Source organism: Dasypus novemcinctus, chromosome 17 (assembly GCF_030445035.2).
Source record: "Dasypus novemcinctus isolate mDasNov1 chromosome 17, mDasNov1.1.hap2, whole genome shotgun sequence".
NCBI lineage: Eukaryota > Metazoa > Chordata > Mammalia > Cingulata > Dasypodidae > Dasypus > Dasypus novemcinctus.
The window spans coordinates 58,536,071-58,547,071 of record NC_080689.1 but is presented as its reverse complement, the minus strand read 5'-3'; positions in this window follow the sequence as shown (position 1 = coordinate 58,547,071).

Genomic DNA, 11,001 nt, shown 5'->3' with positions numbered 1-11,001 from the left:
CATTGCTATAACCATAATTAATTTTCATGCATTGTCTATAGGTTGATCCAAATGTTAAAAATCAATAATAGGCGGTGGACTTGGCCCAGTGGTTAGGGCGTCCATCTACCACATGGGAGGTCCGCGGTTCAAACCCCGGGCCTCCTTGACCCGCGTGGAGCTGGCCCATGCGCAGTGCTGATGCACGCAAGGAGTGCCCTGCCACGCAGGGGTGTCCCCCGCGTAGGGGAGCCCCACGCACAAGGAGTGCGCGCCTCAAGGAGAACCGCCCAGCGTGAAAGAAAGTGCAGCCTGCCCAGGAATGGCACTGCACACACGGAGAGCTGACAAAACAGGTGACGCAACAGAAAGAGAGACAGATTCCCGTGCTGCTGACAAAAACAGAAGCGGACAAAGAAGATGCAGCAACCAGGGTGGGGGGAGGGGGGAAAGGGGAGAGAAATAAATAAATAAATCTTAAAAAAAAAATCAATAATAAATTTGTATATAATAAATATGTATATATTTTCTTTACACTCTGATTAAGTTTATTTTTTGCTTCGCTTTTATTTTTTCCTGGATTTTAAAATTGCTTGTTTTCTTCTTGCATTGTCTACCTGAATTATAAACTTAGGGTCTTCTAACTTTCTCACATATCAAGAATAGTATTGAATTTATAGAATCTCTCCCTTTTCCTTGATTTTTCTTCTCTGGGGGTCTTTGCCATGCTGCTCCAATCTGGACTGAATTCTCTCTAACTGTGCTGAATAACTTTCATCCTGAAACTTTAAGCTCTGGGATTAGATCCATTGTTTCCTGTATCCTGTGTCCTCACTTTCTTGTATTACTCCCTTTTTCTCCTGAGGTAAATCCTCAAATATATTCATTAAAAGGTAGTAAAGTTTTCATTCCTTGCAGGTCTGAATATGTCTCTGCTCTGCCCTCATATTTGATTGGTAGTTTAGCAGGATAAAGAATTACTTGTTGAAAAGAAATTTTACTTAGACCTTTGAAGGCTTTGTTTCATTGCTCTCTAGACTCCCACATTTCTGAGATGTCTGATACCTCTCTGATTTTTGTTCCTCTGTAGAAAACGTTTCTCCCCTTTCTGAAAGCTTTTAGGGTTCCTGATATTTCACAGTTATGTTTCCAGTTTCTCTCTCTCTTTCTCTGTGGGCAGTGCACTTGGTAGACGTCAATCTAAAAACTTAAGTTTTTAAACTTTGGAATTTTTTGGTGCTATTTCTTTAACAATGTTCTTCCCTCTTTTTTTCTCTATTCTCATTTTTTCCCCTGGGCTTTCTTCTAATCAGATGATGAACTTTCTGGATTTATCATCTATTTCTCATCTTTTCTCTTATATTTACTGTCACTTTTTCTTTTCATTCACCACAGTGAGATATTTTCTAAACTTTATCTTCAATAAGTCTAATGATTTTTTCCTTCTTCTTGAGTTGTTCCTTTTAGTCACTGTTTCTTGCCATGATTTTATGTGAAATTGTTTCAGATCTCTGCAGAGAGATACTATTTAGAGTCTTCCTGTCTCTGAATTGCCTCCTTTCTTGTTGTTTACATTGGTATTTTTCTTTCACATTGTAGGCTTCCCTTAAGTCTAGTGAGTTTTTAGTTGTTATGTTCAACAATGAGGGCAGGAAAAAGGTGACTGAGAGCACTGCATGTAAAGGGCGCATGTTGGCAGCTATAGGCTCACGGTAAGGAGAGTGAGCGGGAAGGCGTACCATGCAAAGGAGACACTGAATGCCCCGCACTAGTTTCCCCAGCTATTGCTAGTTTGCCCATTTTTAAGAGAAAAACCCTCTGCTTTGCTTATTTGTAGTAAAGAGTGTTTTCAGAGAATACCAGGCTGATGGAGGACTACATTTGGTGGAAGCAGAGAGGTGAGTTGGGGCCAACTGATTTTTATACCGGCTTTCAGTTAGTCTTCATGATTTCAGTCCTTCATAATCCCACTCTCTAAAGCCTGGCATTTCTGAGTGAGAAGCCTCTCTGGGACTCTTCAGGGTAGAAGACTCTCTCTTTGGCTGCAGCTCCCTCCTTGAGTCCTCTAGGCAAAGAATCCTCCACCTTGATTCATCCCTTGCTACGTCCTTGTGTGTTGTTTTCTGCTTTTGAGAAATTTATTGAAACCTATTGTCCACTGAGAGCTACTCCCACTCTCTTTATTGTGATGGGTTCATTTATATTTTTAATGCCATTTTTAATGGCTCTTGCAAGGGTAGGACAGTCAGTAGTTGACCATTGAATTTGAAACTCTGGGTGAATTTCAGCGGTTGTGGTGGGAAGATCTTGGATTCACTGATTTGGGTTCTAGTTATATAATTCAGTGTATTTTTATGTCCCTTTACCTCTTCTAGCTGTGGCATTGCTATTATGTGGAAGCCTGGGGAAGCACTGAGAGGCATGGTCTACGTAATTCACCTTTCTTAGGCCCATTTTCTTAATTTTAAAGTCATTCATGTGATTATTAGCATCTCCCATGAACTTAGCTTTGTGCTAAGTGCTGGAGAAACAAAGAAAAATAAATCTTTGTCCCTCCCTGTCAGGTAGTTGGGGTGGAGGTTGGGTAGAGGCAAATGAAGAAGAAGTTCTGGTTAGTGCTATGATCGAGATAGGTAACAGATCATGTTTGACCATGGAGGAGTGAGAAATCAGGGAAGGTTTCACAGAACAGGTGATATTTAAATTTAAATAAGAATTCTCCAGATTTCTCAAGGTGGAGAAAGCATTCCAGGCAGGGAGACTAGCATGTCCCTAAATGTGAACTCATAACAGAGCTTGATGCTTTCAGGGAGGGTCGAGCATATCCATCAAACTGGATGGAGCATAGGCTGCAGTGGAGGAATGGTGAGAGATGAGACCAAAAAGGTAATAATGGCAGATTACATGACTCATGTGCAATTATTATTTACCTTTACAGATGAGGAAACTGAGGCATAGACTTACCTGACCTTGAGGTCCCTCAGTTAATAAGTGGAGGGAGCTAGGATTTGATCTCTGGTAGTCTGGCTCCAGTGGTCATTCTTTTTATTCAAGGGTTTGCTAAGGGGTTTGCACTTGTTCCTGCAAGCTTTAGGGTAAGGGAGTCACATGATCAGTGTTGTTGTGTTTTAAAGACATAACTCTGTAGCCACCATTTGGAAGGATGTTAGACCCAAGGCAAGGAACCCAGAGAGTAAGTTGGACTGATTACACTATATATCAGACAATAGATGATGGCTCCTGAAGTTAGGAGTGAAGATGGGGCTGCAATGGAGAAGGCCATTATGAGAGTTATTTCTGAGGCAGAATTGTCAGAACTTGGTCCTTGATCAGGTGTAGGAGTGAGGAAAAGGAGGGAACAGCACTGGGTGGCAGGTTTACTGGTGGATTGTGTGCTAAATTTGAGAGTACAAGATGAACATTCTTGGGGAGATGGGAGAGAAAGATCATGTCATTGTTGAACATGGTGAGATTGAGGTGAGTGTACAATAGCGAGGTAATGATGTCCAAGAGATGTTGAAAAGATGGATCTGATTGCAAGGGTTCTAAGTATAGATTTGGGAGTCTTAGATTTGAATCATAAGGAAAATTGAAATCATGGGAGTAGGTATGAAGAGAATCTGTGATATGAAAGAGACTGAAAGGAAGAGCCCTAGTACTGGAGATTTAATTGTGTCCCCCACAAAGACATACTCAAGTTTTAATCCACACTTCTGTGGGCGTGATCCTATTTGAAAATATTATTGGCTAAGGTGTGAACTCATTTGTGAATGGGATCTTCAAAGGTCCTATTTAGATGAGGCCAAATTGAATCAGGGTGGGCCTTAAATCATATGACTGGAGTTCTTATAAGCAGGGAAAATTTGGGTACACACAGCAGAGGTCAGAAATCAATGGAAAACAGGGGAATGGACACAAGGAGAGAGAGCTTACTGTGTGCTAGAGGATTGCCAGAGTGCTACAGGGTCTGGGAGAAAGCAAATCCTGCCAATACCTTGATGTTGAACTTCTAGTCTCCAAAATTGTGGGACAATACATTCCTGTTGTTCAAGTCAACCCATTGTATGGTATTTTCCATAGCAGCCCTTGAAAGCTAAGACACCTTGGAAGCATCAATATTTATAGGGCTGTGCCTGACAAGTTAGTTGATGACATTCTTGAAGAGCACTGGGGGGGGGGGGGGGGGGGGGGGATAGGGGTGGTGAAAGCAGTTTGGAGGATTCCAGTACTGCCCCTTGGTGTGTGGAGTTGAGGGCTGTAAGAGAGGCCACCTCAGCAAAGAGCTAGGTCTCTGAGTGCAGGAAGAGGTGGCTGGCAGTAAAGCAGTGATTGAGAGAGGGGTCTTCTGAGAAATGGGACTCCAGGAGAGCAGAGAAAAATGGGTGGCAGGGAGGTAGCATGCAAGAGAAGCACTGGTGTGGAAGCAGATGCTTGACTGGTCAAGTGACCGAGGGCACCATAGTGGGTGGGTGAGGGAGAGTGGGAGCCGTTCCAAACTGGCCTCTCAGCCATTCCCAGTTTCCTGTCTGCTCAGGCAGCCTGCCTTTCCCCACATGTGTGCAGAGCCTGTACAGGGTTGAATCTGGGTTCCTGAAGTGCTGATGTGCAAGAACCACCATTAATGTTTACATCCCCATATTTTGCTTCCTCTGACCTGAGGCAGATGTGGAAAGTGGCATGGCCAGCCAAAGTAAGCAGAGAGGCTTACAAATCCAAGCCTTCCTGCTATTTTAACTGGAACCTCAGGACTCAGCCTCATCCCTTCAATCTGTTCCAGTCCGAAGGAAAATGGGCCATTGCTGACCTCACATTTTAGCAGAGCGTGACAACTCCACGCCACAAGTCCAATTGGCTGCTCAGGGCTGCTACATACCACACCCGAGGCCTCCTTCCAGTGGGCTGACTCCAAGCAGGTGTCTTGATTAGTTTTTGAGTGTCGTCTGTGTATGCCATACGTCTATGAACTTCTCACAACAACCGTCTAGTCAGTAGTGTTAGTGCTGTCTGCACTAAGATCACATAAATACTAAGTGGAAGAAGTCAACTTTACTTTATTAAACTCTTTTTTGTTCAGAAATATGTCATGTAAACAGAAAAATTCAGAGAATAACCTTCCATATCCCCTGATTACTTGATAAGACCCTATCATTAAGATATCCTTCCATCAGCTTTTTAGAAGAAAATGGAATGTTCATATTCAACATACACAGTTGAAGCCCTCCCTGTCCCCCTTCCTTAAGCCTTTGCCCTCTCTCTCTTTAGAGGTAACCTCTATTTGGAATTGGTATTTACTATGATCAGGCATGTGTTTATGTTTTTTTAAGATTTATTTTTATTTATTCCCCCACCCCCCCGCCCCGGTGTCTGCTCTCTGTGTTCATTCTCTGTGTGTTCTTCTGTGTCCGCTTCTATCCTTGTCAGCGGCACCAGGAATCTGTGTCTCTTTTTGTTGCGTCATCTTGCTGCATCAGCTCTCCATATGTGTGGCAGCCACTCCTGGGCAGACTGCGTTTTTTTCGTGTGGGATGGCTCTCCTTACAGGGCACACTTCTTGCGCAAAGGGCTCCCTTACCCGGGGGACACCCCTGCGTGGCACGGCACTCCTTGCATGCATCAGCACTGTGCGTGGGCCAGCTCCACATGGGTCAGGAGGCCCTGGGTTTGAACCCTGGACCTCCCATGTGGTAGGCGGATGCTCTATCCATTGAGCCAAGTCTTTTTATGTTTTTATTACATATACCACATGAAAACAATCAATGATATTATTTTGCACGCTTTTAAATGTTGCATAAAAGGTATAACCCCCTATATTTCTTTTTTTCCCCTGGATTCCTTTTGAGCATATAAAGATATCCACTGGAGACCACAGACGGTTTTAACTTCAGCTTGCATTGAGCAGTCAGTCTTTGTTGACTCTGACATGGAGTGATCATAGCCTCTGCAAGTTCCGAGTCTCATGATTCCTTCTCAGACCTGACAACTCAAAGTTCTAACTCCTTCACTCCTAATTTGGGTGTTTAGGTCAATTCCCTCACTTCCTTGGGTAATATTACAGGCTTTATTATTGGGAAGTTTGTCTTGGTTAAGTCTTAATGCTTGCCAAACCATTCCTTATAATGAATGAAACATGAACAATATTTTCCACAGTGAGGAGGTAGGGTGAAGGGTGTGTGGGGGGGAAATAAAAATCAACCACAAAGTAAGAGGACATAGGAACATCAGGAGCTTCTCAACAGTGTCTGCTACAGTCCTAAGATTCTCTCTACTTCTATTTCTTCTTGATGAGTCTCTCCCATTTGGCACAAAAAATGTTCCCAGTATTAAACTCAACAGGAAGTGAAATGTCTGGGTTTTATTGAAGAAGGTTATTTCTTGTGTTTTGCCTTCTATTTTCCATGAGTCAAAGACAGAATTCATAAATCACAGCTATCTTGATCAGGGAGTTGTTCTTCAGCTTTTAGAGCAGCACTGTCTAATAGAATTTTCTGTGATGATGAAATAGTCTATATCTGCACTGTCCAGTATGGTAACAAATAGCCCTATTGAACACTTAAAATGAGGCTAGTGTGACTGAGAAGCTGAATTTTAAATTTTATATAACTTAAATTTGAATAGCCACATGTGGCTAGTGGATTCTGTATTGCACAGTACAGTTCTAGAGGATTTATGCCAATACGTGTTGGTACTGTTTCAACAAAACTTCATAAATAAATGAGTTCATATTAAATTGCTAGTTATTTGCTTTTTCTTTTACCAAATCTGAAGGTAATATAAGAATCTGGGCAGCTTGGACTGTTACCCTCGTTCAGTATACACTGCTGTATAGAGAATTGCTTCTTCAAGAGTTTCTGTTAAGCTGTTGTTTGTACTCAGCATGTCCTTCTGATTGTGTTGGGTGGTGTTGATGAGCACCCAGTGTTAATGGTGCAACTTTCTGTACCCCCAGTTTTAGTCCTTTACCTCATAGCTCACCTGGTCTATTCCCCAGGTGCACTGCTTTTGATTCTTTCAAATCCGGGCTGTCCTTAGCCTCACGTTGCTCTAACAGAGCCTCATTCTGGGAGATTTGCGAGAATGGAGACCAGGGTCTTCCCAGATCCTGATTCCAATCCTGGTTCTGGAGTCTATCTGAACCAGCTTTTATATCCCTAAAAATTTCAATCCAACCAATATTAAACTTGTAGAAATATTCCAAGTAGTATAATAGTACAAAGAATCCCAGAGATCCCAGAGTATATGCTTTACCCAGATTTTGTCTCTGTCTCTTTCTGCACTGTGGGCATTCTATAGCAAGGAAGAGTTTTTCCTTCTTTTCCACTTTATCTATCTATCTATCTATCTATCTATCTATCTATCTATCTATCTATCTATCTACTATCTACCTATCTACCTATCTACTATCTATCTACCTATCTATCTACCTATTGATCTATCGATCTATCATCTATCATCATCTATCTCAGTATGAATCCTTGGATTCTTAGACCTTTCCATGTGTTAACATCCATTTATTTTCTTGCTAAAATTTCCCCAGACATGATCATTGAGCATCACTTTTTCTGGTTCCTTGGCATTTTGACACGCACACACCACTTTCTTTCTGGTGCAATAGATGTTCCAGTCTCATGTTGTGCTTTTTGCATTCCAGCCCTACAAAGACCAGCTTTCATGTTGATGGTCACATGTTGGTACAGTGAACAGGAGACAAACCCAAGGTAGAGAGATGGGACCCTAAAGGGCAATTTAGTCAGTGTATGAGTGAACTAGAAAAAGTGAGCCATACACATAGGGATATCAATATCAGTACTGGGTTAAAGGAGAAAATTTCTCTTGAGAATGCTTAACCATAATCTGGCAATCATTCCAATTTGCAACTCAAATTTAAACTACCTGCATGATTCTAAATACCTTTAGGTTAGAATTTATTTTAAGATGGTTCTGGTTTAGTAATGATCCCAAGTATTTGAGAGAAACAAATATAAATTCTCTCTGGAGAAATACAATCACAACAGAAATCTCCAAGTTTTCCATGGATGAAGTTCTGATGAATGTGGGCTCAGAGTCAAAAATCACAAAGCATTTAAGGAAACAAGGCACTATGTTTGTGAGCAAGAGCCAGCAAGAACAACACATAGCAGATGCAAGCTGGCAAGGTTTTTAGATATGGGGATTACCAAACACAAAATATAAATTAAGCATATTTAATATATTTAAAGAAAGAAAGGGAGTGATTGGAAATTTAACATACAATAACAAGTGATTATGAAAGATAAACAAGGATATTTGAAAAAAACAACCGAATAGGGTTTTTGTAAAAGACAAATAAAAAAAGTGCAATGAAAAATTCAAAGGGTGGTTTAAACAGCAAATTAGCTTTGGGGATTAGTTCATGCAAGAAGAGAGAGCTGAAGAAATTATCCAGGTAAATGACAGGTTAAAAACACAGAACACTGAGCAAGAAGGTCTAATATATGTCTAATTGGAATTCTAGAGGAAAGGAGAGAGAAAGGAGGAAAGGCAGTATCTTAAGAGATAGTGATAAAGAATTTTTCAGAAATGATGAGATATGTATACAAACTTCAGATTAATGAACCCCAGTGAATTTATGGAAATAGAAATAAATTTTTCCTTAGACAGTAGTAAAACTCAAGAACACTAATGATTATGGTTTATTTAGTTTTCCCATTTAGAATAAATTTTGCTGATTAATATTTTTTGGTAATGTTTTTGTGAAACTTTTTAACATTTATTAGTATAGAGATTTTTGTGCTTTCATATGATTTCTAAATGATAATGAAAAATTATCCAACCCAGTCAAATAAAATGTTTAAGAGGTGTTGTTTTGGTTTTGAGATAATAGAGAATATTCTTTCATTTATTTATTTTTCTCTCCTCACGTCTATCTTATAAACACTGTTCCCTGGAGAACAAATGAAGATAAACCCAACCTACTGGTTTCTCTCTACGAGCTGTTGAAATCAGTATGAGAGTGAGCATCACTTTCTGTAATCCGCTAGGGGCAACAACATTAGCAGAAGCTGGGACTGAATTTACCGGAGGTCATCCTCGGCAGGCAGAGGAGAGGAGACCTCTTTATCCTGGGTTGAATAATACCCTTTCAGGCAGTTGTGAAATATTAGAACTAAAATCTACAAATAAAGAACTGCTTTGTGAATGTATGAATTGGAATCACAACAGCTTGACTCCTGATTCTGGCTTCTTGCTGTTTCCTCAATGAACCATGACACACCATTGCGTCTAGCTCGTCACATTCATCGAATGACAAGACATCTGGTCCTCTGACAGGACATTTGATAAACAACACTGCAATTTGGAGCTGATTCTTCTGATGACCGCCAGTGTTGGCGCCCTTTTCCTTCTGGCACCTACCTTAAGTCCCTGGCATTTACTCTTAATTTTCCTCCCAGGCTAATTTCATAAAGGACTTGACCTCAAAGGACTTGGAATATGGAAGAATGTGCATGCCTTGAAAAGCAAATCCAGTAAGCTGACAAAGCTAATGAATTTTCAGAGGAATTCATTCAATACCACCCAGCAAGCGTTTACACTTTGAATATTTGCTCAAAGGCAATGGGGCTTGTGAACTTGTTTATTGCTGCTGGTTCATAAAGGAAAACGTTGCTTCAGATACTGCTTCCATTTCTATTGTTGATTTGCTTAAAGATTTGGAACCGCTGAGATTCTTTATATGTTTTGTCACTCAGCTAACATCGATTAACATAAAAGGTACTAGATAAATGGAATTGCTACAAGAGAGGCTATGCTAATGCAGGAGTGAGGAGGGGGCCACCCTTTTTCTTTTCTCTCCTCTTCCAACCTTGGCTATAAAGAAGGCAGTCTTATCTGCTCTTCCATTCCTCTCTCCTCTCTTTTCTTTCCCTTCCCTGGGAGAGGAGAACTGTCTGATTGGCAGGATTATAAGAACCTTACATTCAAGGGCAGTGTCTCTAATGGATACAATTGCAACTTTTCTTGCATTCTCTTTTCTTGTATGTATCTGTAATTTATTTTTCGATGCGGTTGAGCTTGGAATTTCACCTCTGATAGCCATTTATAACAGAATTAGTCTTGGGAAATGCTGCTATTATCATACACTAAATTTCCATTTGTTAAAGATGTGTTTCTGAAGATTCTTCTGTTCTATTTCCATATGTTGACCATACTTATGCATTTTCTGGTCTAACTGAAGTTTAGAATCAGCTATTGAAATTACATGAAAATCTTGCTAGGATTTTTATTGGCATTGATTTGAATTTATAGATAATTACCATCTTTATGAGTCTTCCTTTTCAGGGCTATAGCAGAGCTCTCCATTTATTACGAGTACTTCATAAAAGTTTTATGATTGTCTTCATATAGGTTTTGCACATTTTTTGTTAGATTTGTTAATTTATATGTATTTTATATTATGAAGGAGGAATTTTTCTCCTTTTCTAATTGGTCCTGATCTACATATGTTCCTGTGTGTAGATCATGACCAATTAGTTCTAATAATTTTTCAGTTGATTTTCATGGAATTTTTAAGTAGTCAATTATATTGTCTGCAAATAATGACAGTATTTCTCTTTCTGGTATTTATAATTACTTCCTTATTTTGCTAGTTTTATTGTGTTGGCTGGGACCAATGGTGAATGGTAATGGTGGCAGTAGGAATCCTTTTTTTGTTCTTGATTTTAAAGGAAATACTTCTAATATTTCAACATTAAGTATAATGTTTATTGTAGGTGTTGAATACCTTTTATCAGGTTAAGGAAATGTCCCCTCCCCATTCCTAATTTAATAAAGAAGTCAAAAGTTATTTTGAATCAATTACACCAGGACATGGAGATGGACAGGATCCTTTCTTGTGTTTACTAATGGTTCAAGATTAGAGATAATGACTTTTAAGAATCTAATAAAAGCAGATATTAAAAAGCATTAAAAATGCTGATTTAACTTTAAAATGTTGTAAGAACCAACCAACAGACCCAGTAAGTAACAAGTGGAGTAGCCAGGGCCCCT